This window comes from Peromyscus maniculatus, chromosome 3 (assembly GCF_049852395.1).
Source record: "Peromyscus maniculatus bairdii isolate BWxNUB_F1_BW_parent chromosome 3, HU_Pman_BW_mat_3.1, whole genome shotgun sequence".
NCBI classification, from domain to species: Eukaryota; Metazoa; Chordata; class Mammalia; order Rodentia; family Cricetidae; genus Peromyscus; species Peromyscus maniculatus.
In genome coordinates this window covers 86,666,835-86,685,640 of record NC_134854.1, presented here as the reverse complement: position 1 = coordinate 86,685,640, position 18,806 = coordinate 86,666,835, and the positions used below count along the sequence as shown (strand labels likewise).

The window sequence follows — 18,806 nt, the reverse complement described above, 5'->3', positions numbered from 1 at the left end:
ATGACTATTAATTGAACACTGGCTTTCTTTATTGAACACCAGCTCTTTAGTGAGGCAGATGGCACAGAACTGTGGTAGGAAGCGAGCAGATTGGGCCGAGGGAAAGGGAAGCGCAAACTCACCCTGGCAATAGTTAATTGAGAGGTGCTACCGTCTAGGGGTCTAGGTCTCGGCACTATGAAGTGGAGCTGGTCACTGGGATCGTGAGCCCCGTGCTCTCCTAGGAAACACTTGGCATCAGAATCTCACGGCCTTGTCCAGCAGGTGCTGTCTGCAAAGGACAAACTTCAGCCATTTATATAAAGCTCTCCACTGCCCGGCCTCCTGGCAGCTCTGAGTGGGATCTCTAAATTTTGGTGGGAACTAGAAACAATGCCAACAGCTTCCAGCGAGTATTTAAAAACATGTCCACTGGCTAAATGGGAAGACTACCAGAAATCAGGCCTTTTGGAGACTCCATGGACTGAGTCTCCATGTTTTACAAACAGCCTAACTTTTCTCTCTGCATGGCTCAGGACTGGGAAGAACCAAAGAACTCAAAGCAAAACTGTGTCTTGAGGCCAGGGGAGTATTTCTGGGATGGCTTTGTCCATTGCTTTCTGTCTCTTTTGTTACTTCGCAAAAATAAAAATTCTTTCACTTTTCATGTCCTCCTTTTTCATTCTCTCTCTCTCTCTCTCTCTCTCTCTCTCTCTCTCTCTCTCTCTCTCTCTCTCTCACACACACACACACACACACACACACACACACACACACACACACACATACACACACACATCTGTGTTTGGGCCTTTGGCTGCAGCACTGTCTCCTCTTACATAAGCTATACAGGTCTGTACTCTTGTCTAAGTTTGTTTAGCAGGGGTTGGAATTTCATCTTCTGCTTTGGACTTCATCCGCTGGAAAAGTCCTTTCTCACTAGACCCAGTGCAGCAGATGCTGCTGTGTGGGCAGAAATCAGGATATCCTTGTGTCTCTTTTCCCAACAAGCTTCCTCTCTGGGCACCCCGCCATTCTGAAACTAGTTCTTCGAAATCTTGTGTATTTGATGTGGTAGTGTGTGTGTGTGTGTGTGTGTGTGTGTGTGTGTGTGTGTGTGTGTGTGTGTGTGTGTATCAGTTTCCGGGGTAAAATGGTGGGCAGAAAAAATCTGCTTGAGAGAAAGAATTTAGAGTTGAGATTTGCCCACTATACCGGGGAATCCTCAGAAACACTTCAGCAAATGAAAGGAGCCTGGTGCTACCCCTGTACTTGCCTGGTGTACATTCTCCAGGCAGGTGGATGCAAGAATGATAGCGAGGACCCCGAAGGCTGCCTAGCTGGTCCAGTACTTCGTCTGCTGCTGGCTGCCCATCAGACCTTGGCACACTGAAATAGAGAGTGGGTGCCAGGCATACAAAAAGCACAGCACCAGTACTTCCTGTCCTTTGTGCCCTGTGAAGTTCTGGAAAGCTCACACAAACTCCTATGCTCCATAATTGCCCCATTTTCTATATTTCATGAGGGAAACACACCTCTTCAGATGACTTTGTTTTCAGAATATATGGAAATATATAAACATCCAAGTCGTTTTAACACATTTTCCTTTTTGTTTCTCTTTGTTCTTCCTTTCTTCCTTTTCCTCTGTGGTACCAGGGAGACAGTCAAACCCAGGGCCTCAGCCTCATGCATGCTATGCAAGTCTTCTAATGTCAGAACATGATCAGAAGAATGACCCATGGTGAACGATGCCTTAGGGAACTGTGAGGGAGGCTCCAGGGGGGGAAAGAGGCAGAGGGCCTTTTACCTTGAGTGCATTTTGTTTCCTGGATGGTTGTTCCTGGACATGATTTTGTGTCTCCTGTGACAAACATTTGCATTCAATGTACGAGACATGTTTACTCTTGTTGGGTATCAGAACATAGCCATAGCCAATCTGATCAGTGTGCACTGAATCTGGATATGGCCTTCTGCCTTGCTTTCATGCTTTCTCAGATATAATCGATAGTACATGCCAGGCAATTGTATTTAAATTGGTCTGTCCTGAGTAAGTTCTGTGAAAGGGCTGCTCTGTTAATAGTTAGTGTGTGCTTACTGACATTTATTTACATGATTTTCTAATCCTGGTTTTCTGAACGCAAACAACCTTCGTTGGATCATTGCTTTCTTTGTTACACTCATGTATGAAAGTCCACTAAAACTGAGGTAAAGTTGTCCGCAGCATTAGCGTCCTCCCCACTCTTTAAGGTCCTAAAATCCCAGATCTCACAGACACTCTATTACTGAGCTACATAGCCAGTCCACTTGCCTGCTGCTTAAAGAATTTGGGGAAACATATTTCCTTCTTCCTCCTCTACCAGGTTCAGTGTTTCAGGTCTTCTGTTGAGGTCCTCGGTTTGGCTGAAGTTAGGTTTTTCACTGAGTGAGAGAAAAGGGCCTGGTTTTTGTTCTTCTACACCTAGCCATCCAGTTCAGTCAGTGCCATTTGTTGATGATGCTGTTTTTCCTCGGTGTGTTTTGTTGAACTCTTGACTGTAGGAATGGGGGTCTACATGTGGGTCCTCTATTCCCCTAGTCAATGTGTTGTTTTTATTCAAATATCATGCAGTTTTTATTACTATAGTTCTGTAGTGAACTTAAAATCTGGGATGGTGATACCTCCAGAAGGTTCTTTGTTTGGTTGGTTTAGGGTTTTTGGTTGTTTGGTTGCTTTGTTTTGTTTTATATTGTTTGGGTTTTTGGTTTTGGTTTTGGTTTTTTTTTGGCTATCCTGGAATTGACTGGCACATGAAAGGACTTTCTGAACAGGACCCTAGCATTGCAAACTTTATGACCAATAATTTACAAATGATATAGAAACCTCCCACCCTAAAACCAGAGCAATAAAACCTGCCACCCATGAAACTCCAGAAAGCAGCCAGCTTTCTGGCAGAAAAAAATCAGTGTGTTTCTTTAATAGTCCTTAGACATTATACTTAACCATAGGGGATGTTATTTGGACAACCATTTCTCACTAATGATTCTCATCTTGATTTTAAAAAAAATCTACCCATATATAGGACATGACCTCCTCTCAGATCAACACTGCAAAGCCTACCTGCAACTGAAAATAACAAGCCAAGTCAACCATGTTGCCTAAGTAAAGGAGACTATCAGATTACCCTGTCATCAAATTCACAGGTTTGGGGAAATTATTCGGGAGACCTGAGTGATATTCTTGTGGTGTTACTAGACAATCATATTTAGAGGAGCAGAAGAAGAGAGAAAGGAAGAAAGGAGAAGAAAGGCAAGGCAAGACAAGGAAAGACAAGCAGACCACATGGGACTCTGTCTCTTTAAAATTGTCATATAAATGTTTACTTTAACTGGCTTCCCTTCCAAAGCTTCCAGGCACTCACCCTTTCTGTAGGAGTCCTATGTAACCAAGAGCTGATTAGCCAATTACACAGTTACCTTATCCTTCTATGGGGCTCTGGTACCAGAAAACCATCCATCTTTCTAATGCCAATGGCAAAGCCTGTCCTATCCCTCTAACAAGGGCAAAACTGCCCCAACTCTTTTCCTCTGCCTTGGCAGGAATTACAGGAGCACTAACAGTCTCATTCTTTGTTACTCAGGCTCCCTCATTCACGTAACACTCTCTAAGGGTGTGCATGCTCATTACACAGATCTCTGATGTTCTAGTTCTTTGCCATCTGCTAAGCTGTATTGCAGCCCCTGACACAAACCCTCCTCTACAGCACTCAGCTATTACCTTTCTATATCACTCTGTTGGCCACTTCAGAAGCAATTAGAGTGGTCTGTACCCTCAAACTTCCAAGAGCAGTAAAGATGACCTTCTTAGAAAAGTCAGATCCCTGATAGGCAGACACATGCAGGGAGGAGCCATGACTAGGTAATAAAGATGGCAAACTTCCATGACAGCTAGCTTCGTCCTTACCTGAGACAAAAGCCTAACATCCTAAAAAAAAAAAAAAAAAAAAAAAAAAAAAGGGTCGTGTGGGGTTTTCTCAGATAGCAAAGGCTGTGGGCCAAGCAGACATCTGTCCATGTTCAAACTGTGTCCAGCCAGTCCCTGGAAAAATTAGGATCACTCCAGGATGAATTTTAGCTTAGCAGAACAGTAAACAAGCCAGTTTCTGGTGAACTAACTGCCCATTGCTTCCCAAAAGGCTATTATTATTATTATTATTATTATTATTATTATTATTACTGTTATGCAATTTACACCCTAGCAAGTCAATTTCAGCATACCAAAACTCTTATCTGAAGTCCTTTGAAGGAACCAAATGCCTGAGCAATTCTCAGTCACAAGATTTCTTGGTTTTCCAAGTACCTGCATAACCAAGTATTGTAGAATATAATTATAAGGTGTGTTACTTCTGCTTATGTTGCATTTGTTTAACTCTGTGAAGCTGTGTTACTGTGCCTGTCTAAAACGCCTGATGGTTTAATAAATAACTGAACGGCCAATAGCAAGGCAGGAGAATGGATAGGTGGGGCTGGCAAGCAGAGAGAATATATAGAAGGAGAAATCTGGGAGAAGAGAAAGAAGTAGCTAAAAAAGAAAAAGAGCCAGAGAAGAAGGAGGACTTCAGGGGCCAGCCACCCAGCCACACAGCCAGCCACAGAGTAAGAGTAAGATTTGCAGTAGTAAGAGAATAGGAAAAGCCCAGGGGCAAAAGGTAGATGAGTTAATTTAAAGTTAAGAAAAGTTGGCTACCAGCAAGCCACACTAAGTTTAAACATTCATAAGTAAGAAAAAGCCTCTGTGTATTTATGTGGGAGCTGGGTGGTGGGCCCCAAAAAGGATAGAAAAAACAAACAACAACAATCAAGTTTTCCAAAACTTTGAATCCTTCAGGAAGAACTCAGATGAGCATCAAACACTTCAAACAAAAGGTATCAGTAACAAAAGGTAGCATCAAGAAAGGTAGTTCAAAGCCTAGGTGCTAACACTGCAGAATTCAAGCCAGATGCAATGCTCTGCAGGATCTCCTGCTACAAAACTGACCAACCCTAAAATGGGGACTAGGGGGAAAAGGCCCTTCTAGAAATAAACAAACAAAACCATCAGTCCTCTAGGAGAGACTGGATTTCTTTCCAGGCTCCCAAAGTCCCCCTCTACTTTATATGGGGTCTTCTTCTCTGTCCTCCTGATGGGTGCGTCTTCACTTGTCTCAAATTGACAAGCAAGCATTCCCTGCTCAGCTCCTAGTCTGGCTTACCTCAATCCCCAGCCCCTATCCCCCCTCTCCGCTTTTACATCACCAGGATGATACTGGGGGATATTAGAAATGGTGGGAAAGACTTTCCTAAACATGCTATACCTTTCAGCTTTCATAAAACTCATAAAGCATGTTCTTCCAAATGTCTTCTCAGAGAACCTTACCAGTTCTGAAAAGGCCTACTTCACAAGCCAGTCTTATGTGTTCTTAGACCCTACTTCCCCATGTCTGTTCCCATCATTTCTCTCCTACCTTACCAATAAAACCTCAGTATCACCACCTTTGCCCTCTTCCAGAATTATCCACCTCACGGGCCTTCACACTTTCAATCTTTGAGTCCACTTCTGCTTCTCAAAGTTGCTGGGGCCAGAACTTCCCTGTTCTAAGCAAATTACTTTTCTGCCTCTCCTTATTCAAGCCTAACTGCTGCTGCCTGACTGCTCCTAAAATTCCCCTCACCTCACCAGTGTTTCTTGACTACAGCACATTTTGTCTAGCTAATAGACCACCCAACTCACCCCTCTTCTGGACACTCAGGGCATTCTTTCAGCTCTCAGAACGGACACAACACCTGGGCGTTTATTCGCATCGAGTAACGGCCCTGTCTTGCCAGCTCTCTGAAACATTAGAGTAATTTCAAGTCACCTTGGCATCCTTCAGGACCACTCAATTCTTTGACAGCTGTGGTTCTCTGAAATCAAAGAAGACCAGGCCTCCTGGCTGTTGCCAGTGGGAGGCATTGTGCCCTTTCCAGGAACAATGCTGCTTCTACATCAGAAAATCCAAACTGGCTCAAGACAGGACCCAAAGATGTAGAGACCAGAAAATTCAGCAATAAGCCTCTTTCTCAGGGTGGACTTTCGTTTCCCTCCCATGCTGAATCCTCACCTCACACACCCCTTTCTTACTTCTTATCCTCACTCTTAAGTTTTTACTGTCTTTTAAACTGTTTACAGAAGTCCCTCCTGGATCAAATCACTACCATCACTTGGTCTACCACAAAGGATGAAGTCACTCCAGACACAAAAATTTCCAAACAACAGCCCCTCTGCAAGCAGGAAGTAACCAGACAGAATACAATGTGTGTGTGTGTGTGTGTGTGTGTGTGTGTGTGTGTGTGTGTGTGTGTGTGTGCACATATATACAGCTATATTTCTCAGATGTTGAGCCATGGGGTTTGGGGGAGCCAACCTCTCAGACAAATAAAAATCTCCTCTTACCATTTTGAGATCAAACTAAGTCTATTCCTTTCTTGTCCTCCGATTTACATCTTACAAACGGGATCTCACGAAATTAAAAATCTTCTGTACACCAAAGGACACCATCATTCAAGTGAGGAAGCCACCTACAGAATGGGAAAAATCTTTACCAGCTACACATCTGAAAGAGAGTTAATTTCTAGAATATACAATAAACTCAAAAACTAAACATCAAGAAAAAAAAAAGATCGATTAAAAATGGGGTATGCCTTCATCTGCCACAATGGTGGCATGTGTGAAGAGGAGAGATGCCCCCTACCCCCACCGCTCGCTGTCTGTGACAGTTGGGAGAGCTGGCCCTGAGTTCATAAGAGTGAAAGAGCTTTCCCCGCCCCTCACCAGCCGAAGGGTTCAGGAGAGCAGGCCCTGCAGCTCGCCTGGGCAGCACAGTAGAACCTACCCTGTTAGCAGGGGTGTGGGTGAGCCAGCCCTGAAGTTGTGAGTGTGTGGGAGAGCTGTCCCCACCACCCTTCTGTCATTCAGTGGCCTAAGTGGGAGGGGAAGGATATGTCTTCCCCCCCACCCCCCGCCGCCGCCCTTACCCCTCATCCCTCACTGCCTTCAACAGACAGCGGAGCTGACCCACCCCCTTATCAGCTGCAGCACTCAGGAAAGTGGGCCCTGCTCCTTGGCTGGGCAGCACGGTAGTGCTAGCCATGTTGGCGGAGGCGTGGGTGAGCTGGCCCTGAGGGTGTGAGAGTGGGATAGTTGGCCCCATACCCTTTGTCTGCCATGTGGTAGTGAGGACGATGGAAAGATGCCCTCCTCCCTCCTCCCTGCCACCTATGGTAGGGCAAGGGTGCTGACCCTCCCCCTTGCCAGCTGCAGGTGAAAAGAGCTGTCCCTGAGGTCATAAGAGCAGGAGAGCTGTCCCTGAGGTCATAAGAGCAGGAGAGCTGTCCCTGAGGTCATAAGAGTTCGTGAGCTGCCCCTTATCAGCTGCAGCACTCCAGAGAGTGGCCCCTGCACCTCTCCCGGGCAACAGCAGTAGAGCTGGCCCAGATGGTGTAGATGTGGGAGAGCTGACCCTGGGGGCATGAAAGCAGGAGAACAGGCTCCGCCCCTTGCTCATCACTGCAAGGGGTGAACCAGTCAGGACAAGGATGGAAAGCTCACCCTGGTGGTGAGGACAAGGGAGAGCTGGTGGGCTGACCAACCCTGCAGTTTACCCAGGCCCCAAACCGGGGTTATGAGATGGCCCACCACAACTTCCACCCCATCTGTGATCTGCGGGAGCACATGAAGGGACCAGTCCTGAAGTCCCAAAGCTTCAGGATCTCCAAGAAACAGGACAACAACAGAATATCCAAGAGGAGTCCCAGGGAGGGCCCAGTATCGATAGTGTAGCAGAAACCTCGAACCAGACCAATGACACTTTGCAATGAACTCTTGAAAGATAGATGGACAAAAGGGTTTACTGCGTGACTCACTGTGTCACACTACAGCTTCCATAATGAGATTGTTTCCTTTATTATTCTTTTTTTCTTTTAAATTTTATTTTGTGAGGGGGCCTTGCAAGGGCAGATATGGTGAATATGAAGGGACGAGGAAATGAATGGGATCAAGATGCATGATGAGAAGACACACACACAAACAAAAAATAAAGTTAAAAAAATGGAAAATGAAAATGAGCAGAGAATGCTCAAAAGATGAAACACAGATGGCTGAAAAATATTTTTAAAGTGTTTGGTATCTTTAGCCATCAGGGGAATGCAAATCAAAACTGCTTTGAGAGTTCATCTTAATTCTGTCAGAATGGCTAAGAAAAAAAGAGGATGGCAAGTGCCGTAGTAATGTGGGGAAAGGGAAACATTTCTGCACTGCAAACTGGTGCAGCCATTATGAAAATCAGTGCGCCTTTGCTTCAAACAGCTAGCAATAGCTCTACAACAGGAGCCAGTTATATTATTCTTGGGCGTATATCCAGAGTGTATTCTACTGCAGAAATACTTTCTCATCCATGTTCAATGCTGCTGTATTCACAAGAGTCAGGAAATGGAAGCAGCCTAGATATTCACCAATGGATGGATTAATAATAAATGTTTGGTACATTTACACAGTGGAGCCGGGCAGTGCTGGCACACACCTTTAATCCCAGCATTCAGGAGGCAGAGGCAGGTGGATCTTTGTGAGTTCGAGGCCAGCCTGGACTACAAAGTGAGTTCCAGGAAAGGCGCAAAGCTACAAAGAGAAACCCTGTCTTGGAAAAAAAAAACAACAACAACAAAAAAAACATTTACACAGTGGAATTTTTTTCCACTGCCTGGCATGGAATATTATTTAGATGTTGAGAAAAAAAAAACTACTAAAATTCACAGGTAAATAGAGTTAGAAATCGTTATTCTGAGTGAAGTAATCCAGATCAAAAAAGATAATGTGTTCTCTTATATAAGGCTGTTAGCTTTGAATCTTTAGATTTTTTCATTTGGAATATCCATAGAGGTCAGGAAATTATTAAGGGTCCAGGTAGGGGGACCCTTTCCAAGGAAGGGAGATACAACACAGTGATATAAAGAGGAACAGAGAAATGATGGAACAGAAAGGATTAGATTGGATGGAGAGATGAAAAGGGAAAATGTAGGTGAGAGTATGGGGAAAGATAGCTAACAATAAAGCCCTTCTGATGAAAGTCATATGAGATACTCCTACTGCAGGTATCCTAGAACATAAACATACAGAACCACATTTCCTTAGGGTTACTCTGTACCTGGACAGCAATGCCCCTACTAGACACCTTCAGCTAACAAATAGAAGCCCAGTGCCAAGAATGGGTGGCTTCTATTTTAATGAATGGCCAGTGAGGTTCCACAGACCCCCAAATATTATAGACTATTGCCTTTTCTCCTGGTTACCTCCAGAACTTGAAGGGAAGACTCTGCTGCCGAAGACATCACATACTTGAGACACAGGACATAGAGAAATCAAGCTGGAACTGACCTTGAAGCTTCATCCTTACTGGCTAGCTTCACGGTACTGGAAGGTGCTATGTATACTATCAGAAGAGAAAACAATTATAAATTTATCCAGCTACAGACCTTGTGAGGTATGATAACTGGCAACATCTACCCACCGGGACAATAGCAGTGAGCGTGTCATGGGAGTAACCAACTGTTTTTCTGACTGGATTTAAGGCCTACCACACAATATGGAACCCATACCTGGCATCATTATTAAGCTAGATGGGTCATTGGCCCTAGTGGGAAACCTATTTCTATTACTCTGCTAAAGGAACATAGAATTAAACCGACTCCTAATCACTTATTGTTACAGCCACAGATTAGTGCATCTCTCCAACCCCATCAGAAAAGCTTCTTTTTGCAGTAATAATGACTAACACAGAGACCCACAACTAGTCAAGGTGCAGAGAATAAGAAACTGTGGAGTACTCAACCCTAAACAGGACATGTGTATCACACTGCCTCTCCCAAGGCTTCAGGAAGAAGGGGCAGAAAGAAAGCCAGAGGTGGTGGATGACTTTAGCAGTGTTTTCCAGACACAAAAGGACACCGGGACTTATGTACTCACAGTGATTGTGAGAACACACACAAGATCTGCCTAAATTCAGACTAGATTAACATCCTAGAATCAAAGGGAGAGGTAGTCACAAAGTTCTGCTCCTGGCTGGGGAGCTATTAGTAACTGATAGCTGCTAGGAAGAGTCGGTTTCTTCAAGGGGGGAGGCTCCTGGTGAATAAACGTGCTCCAGTGAACGGTCACACAGCCAAGGTTATAGGGTAGCACTTAACTGAACTGGATGAGTTTTTTTCTTTTTTTTTTTTGAGACAGTGTTTCTCTGTGTAGTTTTGGTGCCTGTCCTGGATCTTGCTCTGTAGACCAGGATGGCCTCTGACTCACAGAGATCTGCCTGGCTATGCCTCCTGAGTGCTGGGATTAAAGGCGTGTGCCACTGCTGCCCAGCCTGGATGGATTTCAAAACAAACCAGGACACAAAGCTCAGTGGGCATGTAATGCAGAGTGGATCTGGGAGGAGACTGAGAGGACAGGCCCTCAAGCTGTCTTTAGACTAAAGTTAAGTGACCAAGACAAAATACTTAAATAAAAAGATGAATATTCATTCACCTTGATAATGCCCAGCATAGTATCCAATTATCATTTACAGGTACAGTGGTTCAGATAGAAATTTAAAATGGATTTTGGAAAGCTTCGAGTATCTTCCCAAAATTTATTTTAAAGTATATTTTTATTAGTTCTTTGACAATTTCATACACTATATTTTGAACCTATTCACCTGTCCCTCAGCTGCTTGGCCCATGTCAGCAGGCCAAGCCTTCGATTTTCAGAATCATCTCTTCGAGGGGCCCAGGACAGGGTTAAGCCAGAGATTATACTCATTGTCTAGTCTTTCCTTCGACAGAGCATGAGGAAGTGATATGGAAGTGACATGAGCTGATCCTGGTACAGTCTTGAAAAATAAGTTAACTCATTCTATTTCAGTATTTATATTTTCCTATTCTTCAGAAAGAATCAACATGAAATGAATCATATAAGTTAGAATGAGGCATCTGGGTAATTCTGCATCCATAAATGATGCTTTAACAAGCTCTGTTCAGTTGTGTACCTTACTCAAAGGATGTGCATGAAGCTCTATGGAGATGATGGGCTAACACAGGCCAGGACTGTGTTCAGTCTGTGGCCCACAGGGTGCACTCAATAATATTTCAGCAAATTTATTGAACTTTTATTTGCAGACATTTGAAAATCCTCTTCCAGTCAAAAAGTTGGGGAACAGAGCAGTTACACAGTCTTAATTATATCGTTCTTTGCAGTATCTGAAAAGACGGTCAAGAAAAGAGTGTTATCACTCCTTGAAATATGGAAAAATAAACACTAAGTCTTTTTCCATGCATTTGGCCTCTCAGATAGTTTAGAAACATGGACAAACACAGTTGGCTTTGCTGCCTACTCCAACCCAAGTTTAAATACTTCATTAGGCAGATTTTTAGTTTCCTAAGTAACTGATTATGATCAGAATCTAAATAAAAGATACCAAGCCAGTTGAGGAAACGTCATGAACTTCCTTTCCTAGCAACTCATTAACCACAAATGGAGGAACAGGTGGATTTAAACACTTCCTCTTTACCAAAATAAAGGGGAACTGTTGTGTGGGCTGATTTTAAATCTGACCCAGTAAAAGACAACCCCCACACAACATTGTTGATGTTGTCCAGCCACTGTCATTCACTTTGCAACTGATTTTACACCTTTTTCAGTGGGAGCCTTTATCACAGTGTCCATTAGCCTCACCCCAGAGAGTGTCATTTAGCTTCTTTTCACGGGTGGGAAAGGAGCTGTACTTGTGTCTTCTTAACCTTTTACAAGTTAATATTTATATTATTCTCATTTATTTACCGCTACAGTTTTGACATTGTTTTTGTTTTTCCTCAAAGTAAAAGGCGCTCTTTGGAAATGGACCTTACTACTTGGTTGATAAGTTGCCTCTGGATATGATTTTTCTGGAAAGTGAAAACCAGGTTGTCATTACCATGTTTCATGGATAATTTATAGACTCCATAATGCACAGGCAGATCTTTTATTGAACATTCTCACTGAGCTGTGCTAACATCATCATTGAAATTAAATTTGTGTTAAATTTTAAAGCCGATAGGTATGTGTTACTAGTAGACACAGGCACTCTTCACAGAGTGTTTGCATCTTGCACACTGGGATTCTTTCAAACAATAGACCTCTTCCCAGAAACCACTGTAAACAGAACTCAAGCAGCCATGCAAATGCAGTTCCTGTGACAGTGTGACATGTGCAGAAACACACATTAAGAGCACTCAGTCATCCGATAGAGATGAGTTTCTGACATGCCTAGCAGTCCTGGAGAAACGGGGGACAGCAGAAGAGGGAAGAGCAGGGCACGGAATGCTCCAGACACTACTTTTATGGAGGGAGTGGGCAAACAAACAAAACGCACCTCTCTGTCAGAAACCACGAGGAAGAGCGTAAGATGAGCAAAGGGCGAGCGTGCTGGAGGTGGGCACTGGCGAGAAGGCACAGAACAAAGGACTCTCCAGGGAGACTGGGAACTGGAGAAGGAAGACACGTGAGCGAATGTGACTGGACTTGTTCCCGCATTCCCCCGAAGCCTGTGCTGTAAAATCAGGAGTAAAGAGCGTGTGGCAATCTGTACACACAAGCACCTGCGACTTGACTCTCTATACAGATATGCTGGATTTATTCACAGGGAGCTCATGAAATTAAGGTAAAAGCCACACAGAAGCCTTTACAGGCCAAACTGTTGGACACGCGCGTTTCATGTGAGAAAGGAAGGGAGGCTTGGGGCGGAGGAAGTAGTCTCTTGCTGCCTTGTGACTATCACTTACTCATCGTAGAAACCACAGTGCAGACACGAGCCGAGACCGAGACAAGGTACAAGAAAGTGACACCATTGTCTTCACAGGTGAGTGGTGAGAATTCTTCATTGTTTTGGTTTGACTCTTCCCCTGTCTTCTCCATTTGGGACTGTTGTGTGCTCTGTCCGCTCCATCTTACAGCATCAGCTCACCCCGAGCTTGTTTATGTTCATGATCATATGGAAACCAAATGACAATCTGTAAGGAGGTTTTTAAAATTTCTAAAATATCATCACAGTTGGAGGAAAAAAATACCCTATCTTGATCAGAGTTTTAACTTCTTCAGAACTCTCCCGGGTGATTTTCCTTAGTGTGTAAAGCAATATAAAATTTCATTTATGGTCCCTTTTTTTTTTTAACTTCAGGGGTTTGATTTGCATCACATTCTATTTCTTTATGGCATAGTTTGTTGAAATGTGTCCATGCTCATTTAAGAATTATCTTCTCTCACCATTTGGCTTTAAAAATATTTTAAGGAGAAAAAAAAAGATAGTTTAAGGGATTTGCCTTAGTTCAGAAATTTGAGCTAAAAGCTCCTAATGAGCATTTTAGTTAACCCTCATGCATAGATGTTAATGGAATACAATCCTCTAAAATAGTATTTATTTGGTTTTTTTTATTTAAAAAAAAATAAAGATACCAACTTACTGGCTCAAAATTAAACATCCAGTGTTTTAAATTGGCAACTTAGTTAATAAGGCTTCTTCTATTTCTCTCTTGATCTAAACTTTTCGGTCTAATCTGATAAATTTTCCAGATCTTAACTAAAAAGCGCCCCCCCCTTAGAGGGAAACAGCTGCTGTTACTGGATGCCAACATTACAAGAAGTTTGTCTCCTGTGGACAGTACCCCTCAATGGCTCTCTGCACCCAGCTTCTGCATTGTAAAATACAAGAGTTTACACCAAACGAGGTGCAAACATTGGGCCGTGCCCACTGCGCTGGATGGGTTGGTGGTGGGTTTCAGTTGTGTATTTCAGACTCACATTATTGTAGAATTGCTGGACATGTGTAAAGAACTTGGCAGGAAGCCCCAAGGGTCTTTGAGTTCCAAATGTCTTTTATTGAAATGTGAGAGCTCAGTTAGGCCCTTGTTGTTAAAGAAATTTTAAAGTTGCCTTTGCAATTGACCATCTGTGGTGGAATCATGGCCAAGACGTAGAATTTTGTAAAGATCCCAGTGGAGAAGACTATCATGCTGAGAACAGAACCATAGAAGGTGTAAAGGCCAAGATCCGGAATAAGGAAGGCATTCCTCCCAATCAGCAAAAGCTCTTGTAACCAGATGGAAGATGGTGGGACTTTGTCTGACTACAACATTCAAAAACAGTCCACCCTTCATCTTGTGTTGAGACTTCTGGCCATGTTAAGACATGGAGGAAGTCTCACACCACTCCCAAGAAGAGCAAGCATAAGAGAAAGCAGGTTAAGCTGATTGTCATGAAGTACTAGAATGTGATAAAAGTGGTGAGATCAGCCACCTATGTCGAGAGCTGAATGCTGGGCTGGAGTTGCCACAGCCACCACTTTGACAGACATTCCTGGGGCAAGTGCTGTCTCACTGGCTGCTTCAGCAAGCCAGGAGGCTGGGCAGAAAAAGATAGAGACTGGAAAAAAAAAACCACAAAATTATTAATGCTCTGATTTGTAAGTTTCCTACCCTTTAAAATGATTCCAAAAGTGCCCTCCCCTTTTCATATGATGAAACCTTTATTAAGATGTTTAATGTAGCAGTTTAATATTAACTTCTTTCTGCCTGATAGTGGACTTTGGATTTCTGTTGTCTTTCTGGCATACAGATGAAATACATTAGACTATATTTTATCTGTATTCTTTTAGTCAAAGTAAGACACCCACCTATTCAAGTTGAAATGATTTTACCATAATTCACATTCTATGAATAATCACATTAAAACTACCACTGTCTTGACTTGACTTACAATTAGCTGAAAATATCAGTATCATGTAAAGTGAAAATAGCTATAAACCTAATAGAACGGAAGTACACAAGATAGAGTGCTTCTAAAAATTCTATTAACCATATGAAATATTGTTTTCTAACAATATTTAGCAAATAAGTTAGCAAATGCTAAGAATTTAACCTTACATTGGATAGAAATCCATGTAAGTTTGTAACTGGAAACTTTACCCAGGGCCTCTATTTCTCAGTTATGTGCTGAGGAAATGTGCATGTTATTTTCCAAATATCTATCTATTCAATCAGGAACTTTACATGAATTCCCTTAGAGGGTTAAGAAAGTAGATAAACTTTTTTTTTACTTTCTGTTCTCTTCAGGGAGTAAATGCCATTTTCCCTATGAGAAATATTTACAGCAGCATGGGATCAGAAAGTTCAGAAATGAAGCCACCAAGAAAAACAAGCCCAGCACAATGCCAGAGGTCTCAGGCTCTGTCCAAATCAGGTTCAGTCAAATCACAGCCCAATAACCTGAGCGATGTTTTCGTTTGTTTGGTTGGTTTGTTGGGGCAAAGTCTCTCCACATAGTCCTGACTTTTCTAGAACTTACATACATCATGCTGGCCTAGAACTCAGAGAGATCTGTCCACCTCTGCTTACTGAGGGTTGAGATTAAAAATTTGTCTGCCCAGTTGTGTAGCTTCATCTGCTTAAGGGGCCCCCTGGCAGCAGGATCCAGTGCCCTCAAAGGTCAAAAGGCATCAGATCCTCTGGAGCTGAAGTTGTGAGTCACACAGTGTAGCTGAGGGTAACTGAACCTGGGTCCTCTGCACGAGCAATATGTTAGACCCAGAGACATCTGCCACGTTTAGCCTTGGCTGAGGTTACAGTGTGGCTTGCTTCTGCCTGTCCGAGCAGTCTGTCCCACGAAAGGACATCTACTAGAACATTGTGATGTGGCTGTCAATCCATTTGTCACAGCATTTCTGTCTATTCATAGTCTACTAATTTTCAGTAACTGATATGTATGATGTTGAAATGTATGCTAATGAAATTATCTGGACTTTTCCTCTAAATTGCTGTTTTTTTCCCAATTCTCTCTTCTCTAAAGTTCCTGGAAGATAAGGACCACCTTTGCCTTTGTGACTTAGGAAACTTTACCTGTGAAACCACAGCAATAACTAATTACCAAGCCAGTATTCATTTCTCCTTTTTTTTTTTTTTTTTAAATTTGATTGGTTAACTTACCCAGTTCTGAAGTTTTCCCTTGAAGGGTTGCACTGTAGTGTTAGCTGTGGCTTTTGAACTATGTTACTGCTAATACGACCCTTCTGTTGGCAACATCTTTTTTTGCTGCCATTTGTCATTTTGTTTTTGAGCTTAATCATATTTTTTAACTTTTCTTTTTATATTTCAACTTTTTATTTCTGTGTGCTGGCAGTAGGATGATTTCTCAAATGACATGATCTTGAGGACCTGAGCCCAGTGAAATCGTCTAAATTTGGGTCGCGTCCTTCACTATGGGAAAGAACTCTGTGGTTCCCCCTCCTTCCCGTTCATGTCTTCTGAGCTCACACTGTATGGGGGCTTCTGTTTAAATTAATTTGCTCTTTGACAGTTTCATCCATGTGTGTAATAGCTTGAAGTCACACTCAGCCCACCTCTTTCCCACCAAGCCCCTTCCTGGGAACAAGCCTCCTCTCTCCTGTGTCTTTGTCTCACTTTGTCCTTGTTCTGTGACTCACTGACCTTCATCTGGGTGTCCCACGGACAAGGATGTGGAGCTAGCTACTGGAAGCCGATACTACACCACAGAAGACAATGACTGCCCCTACAGCAACCGTGAACTCCAGGAGGGGCTGGGCTCCTTGAGTTCCATTGGATGGGGGCTTTTAGGTAATGTTTTCAATATAACTCTATAGGTAAAGAAACTGAAGCCAGAAAGAGAGAAGAGCCCAAGGTCACTGAGGTCATACGTGGCAGGGGTGACTCCCCCCACTGTCTCCTGCTCTCTCACAACTGGCCTTGCACCCTGGTGCATCTGGCCAGACACATCCTACCTTTGACCTTGGAATGGGAGTATGGCCACAGAGATGAACTGCTTAGTGAAGAGAAGCCAAAAAAAAAAAAAAAAGAAAAAAGAAAGAAAGAAAAGAAAAAAGAAAAAGAAAAGGTCTAGATTGGGCACTAAAACTTCTCTTAGTGTTTATTGTGAAATTTCTTTCAATATTTTGTTGGTCATAGACATATTTGCTTGGAATTCCTTATTTTTGTGCAAAGCCTTATTAAATATATTAAATATTTTAGAGTCAGTAATTGTTTCCAACTGCATTTATCTTGACCTGTTTTTTAATGTTGCAAAAATACACATATCTACCTAAAAGTGCAAGCCTACAGGTTGGGAGTTTTGCACCTGTAGAACAAGAAGCTTTCCCTTGGAAGGGAATGAAATTATACAAGAGCTGAGGAATGTGATGTGCAAGCACGGCTTCTTCAATGTCACAGCCGTTGAAAGAATGTTCTAGAGGAAAAGATAGGCTTTTGTCAGACATGCTTTTATCTCCAAATCTCATACTGAATAATATGTCTTCAGAGAAATACAGACAGCTAGAGAATTTAACAGTATCCTTTGAGTGAGCTACAATATAAAGTAGCATAACCACATACTAACAATAAAGCAATCCCATTGTGCAGAATGAACAAGGTTTTCACTGATATTTATGGACATCTGACTGAAAAAAGTTACATATTTAATTTTTAAGGCAATGGACATATGTGTCTCACATATATACAATGTATAGAAGGAGAAATAAATTGCTTTTTGTGATATAGAGACTGATATATGATAACCAAATTTTTTTATATATGATAAAAAGCTCTTCAATGCAAAACTATGACTAGGAATAACAGTTTCACAGTGAGGACTCATTTGCTTTTTTGAAAATTAAAAAATATATATATTAAGGAATTATAACAAATTTGTTTTCATTTTCTAGTAAAAATTATAATTCCATAATGTATATTTCTAAAAGATCTTTATTACTTTACATTTTTAATTTGTGTGTGTGTGTGTGTGTGTGTGTGTGTGTGTGTGTGTGTGTGTGTGTATGTGTGTGTGTACCTAATGCGTGTGTGCCATGGTACATATGTGGAAGTTAGAACTGGTCATTATGGAGTCAGTTCCCTCCTTTCACATTTATGACTGTTCTGGAAATAGAACACTCAGGTGACCAGGCTTAGAAGGCAAGCAAGCTTACTTACTGGCTTTGGGGGGAATTATCTCTCTCTCCATCTTGCTTCTGAGGCAAGGTCTCTCTTGTTATTTCTGCCACTGTGTTACATTCACTAAGCTTTAGGCCCATTCTCCTGTCTCTGCCCGCACCTGACCACAGCAGTGCTGGAGCTGGGATTACAGACATGGCTGCCACATCTGAGTTTTTTACATGGGTTCCATGTATTAAACCCAGGTTATCAGGTCTACACAGCAGTGCTGGAGCTGGGATTATAGACATGGCTGCCACATGTGAGTTTTTAACATGGGTTCCATGTGTTAAACCCAGGTCATCAGGTCTACACAGCAGTGCTGGAGCTGGGATTACAGACATGGCCGCCACATCTGAGTTTTTTACATGGGTTCATGTATTAAACCCAGGTCATCAGGGTCTACACAGCACATGCATTTACCCACTGAGCCATTTCTCCAGCCCAGAAAATAAACTGTTTTAATTCGCCACTTTATTTTTTATAACAGTTCTTTATTGATTCTTTATCATGCACCCCAATTCTGCTCACCTCCCAGTCCCTCTCTATCCACCCCTTACCCCTGAAACCTCCCCATCAAAAGACCTCCCCCCCCTCAAAAGGTTAATTAAAAACAAAACAAAAAACAAACAAATAAAAAACTACCTCACTTCTGCATCTTTCCAAAAGCTCTTCATTTATCCTTGTGGCATTGGGAGCTGCACTGTATGATGCAGTATAATCTTTTGTCCAATCAGCCCCACCCACAAAATTCCGATTGGTCTAGTTCAAGGCCTCTGGCA

The 18,806-nt window shown here is 42.5% G+C and overlaps 1 protein-coding gene and 1 long non-coding RNA gene across 4 annotated transcripts in view; one reads left to right on the top strand and one right to left on the bottom strand.

Moving 5' to 3' along the window:
• Positions 1–654: 654 nt before the first annotated feature.
• LOC121828006 (uncharacterized) lies at positions 655–7,305 on the bottom strand. Its single transcript, XR_006070391.2, has 3 exons — positions 7,187–7,305; positions 6,428–6,552; positions 655–1,368 (listed from the first exon to the last, which is right to left on the bottom strand). It is a non-coding gene; the product is annotated as an uncharacterized LOC121828006 (long non-coding RNA).
• Positions 7,306–12,227: 4,922 nt separating this feature from the next.
• Hpgds (hematopoietic prostaglandin D synthase) overlaps positions 12,228–18,806 on the top strand; it is a 30,217-nt gene continuing 23,638 nt past the window's right edge. For all 3 annotated transcript variants that reach the window (XM_076566881.1, XM_042273425.2, XM_076566880.1), the window contains exons 1-2: positions 12,228–12,695; positions 12,826–12,893. The gene's annotated coding sequence lies outside the window, so the exon portion shown is untranslated. The remainder of the gene's footprint in view (positions 12,696–12,825; positions 12,894–18,806) is intronic.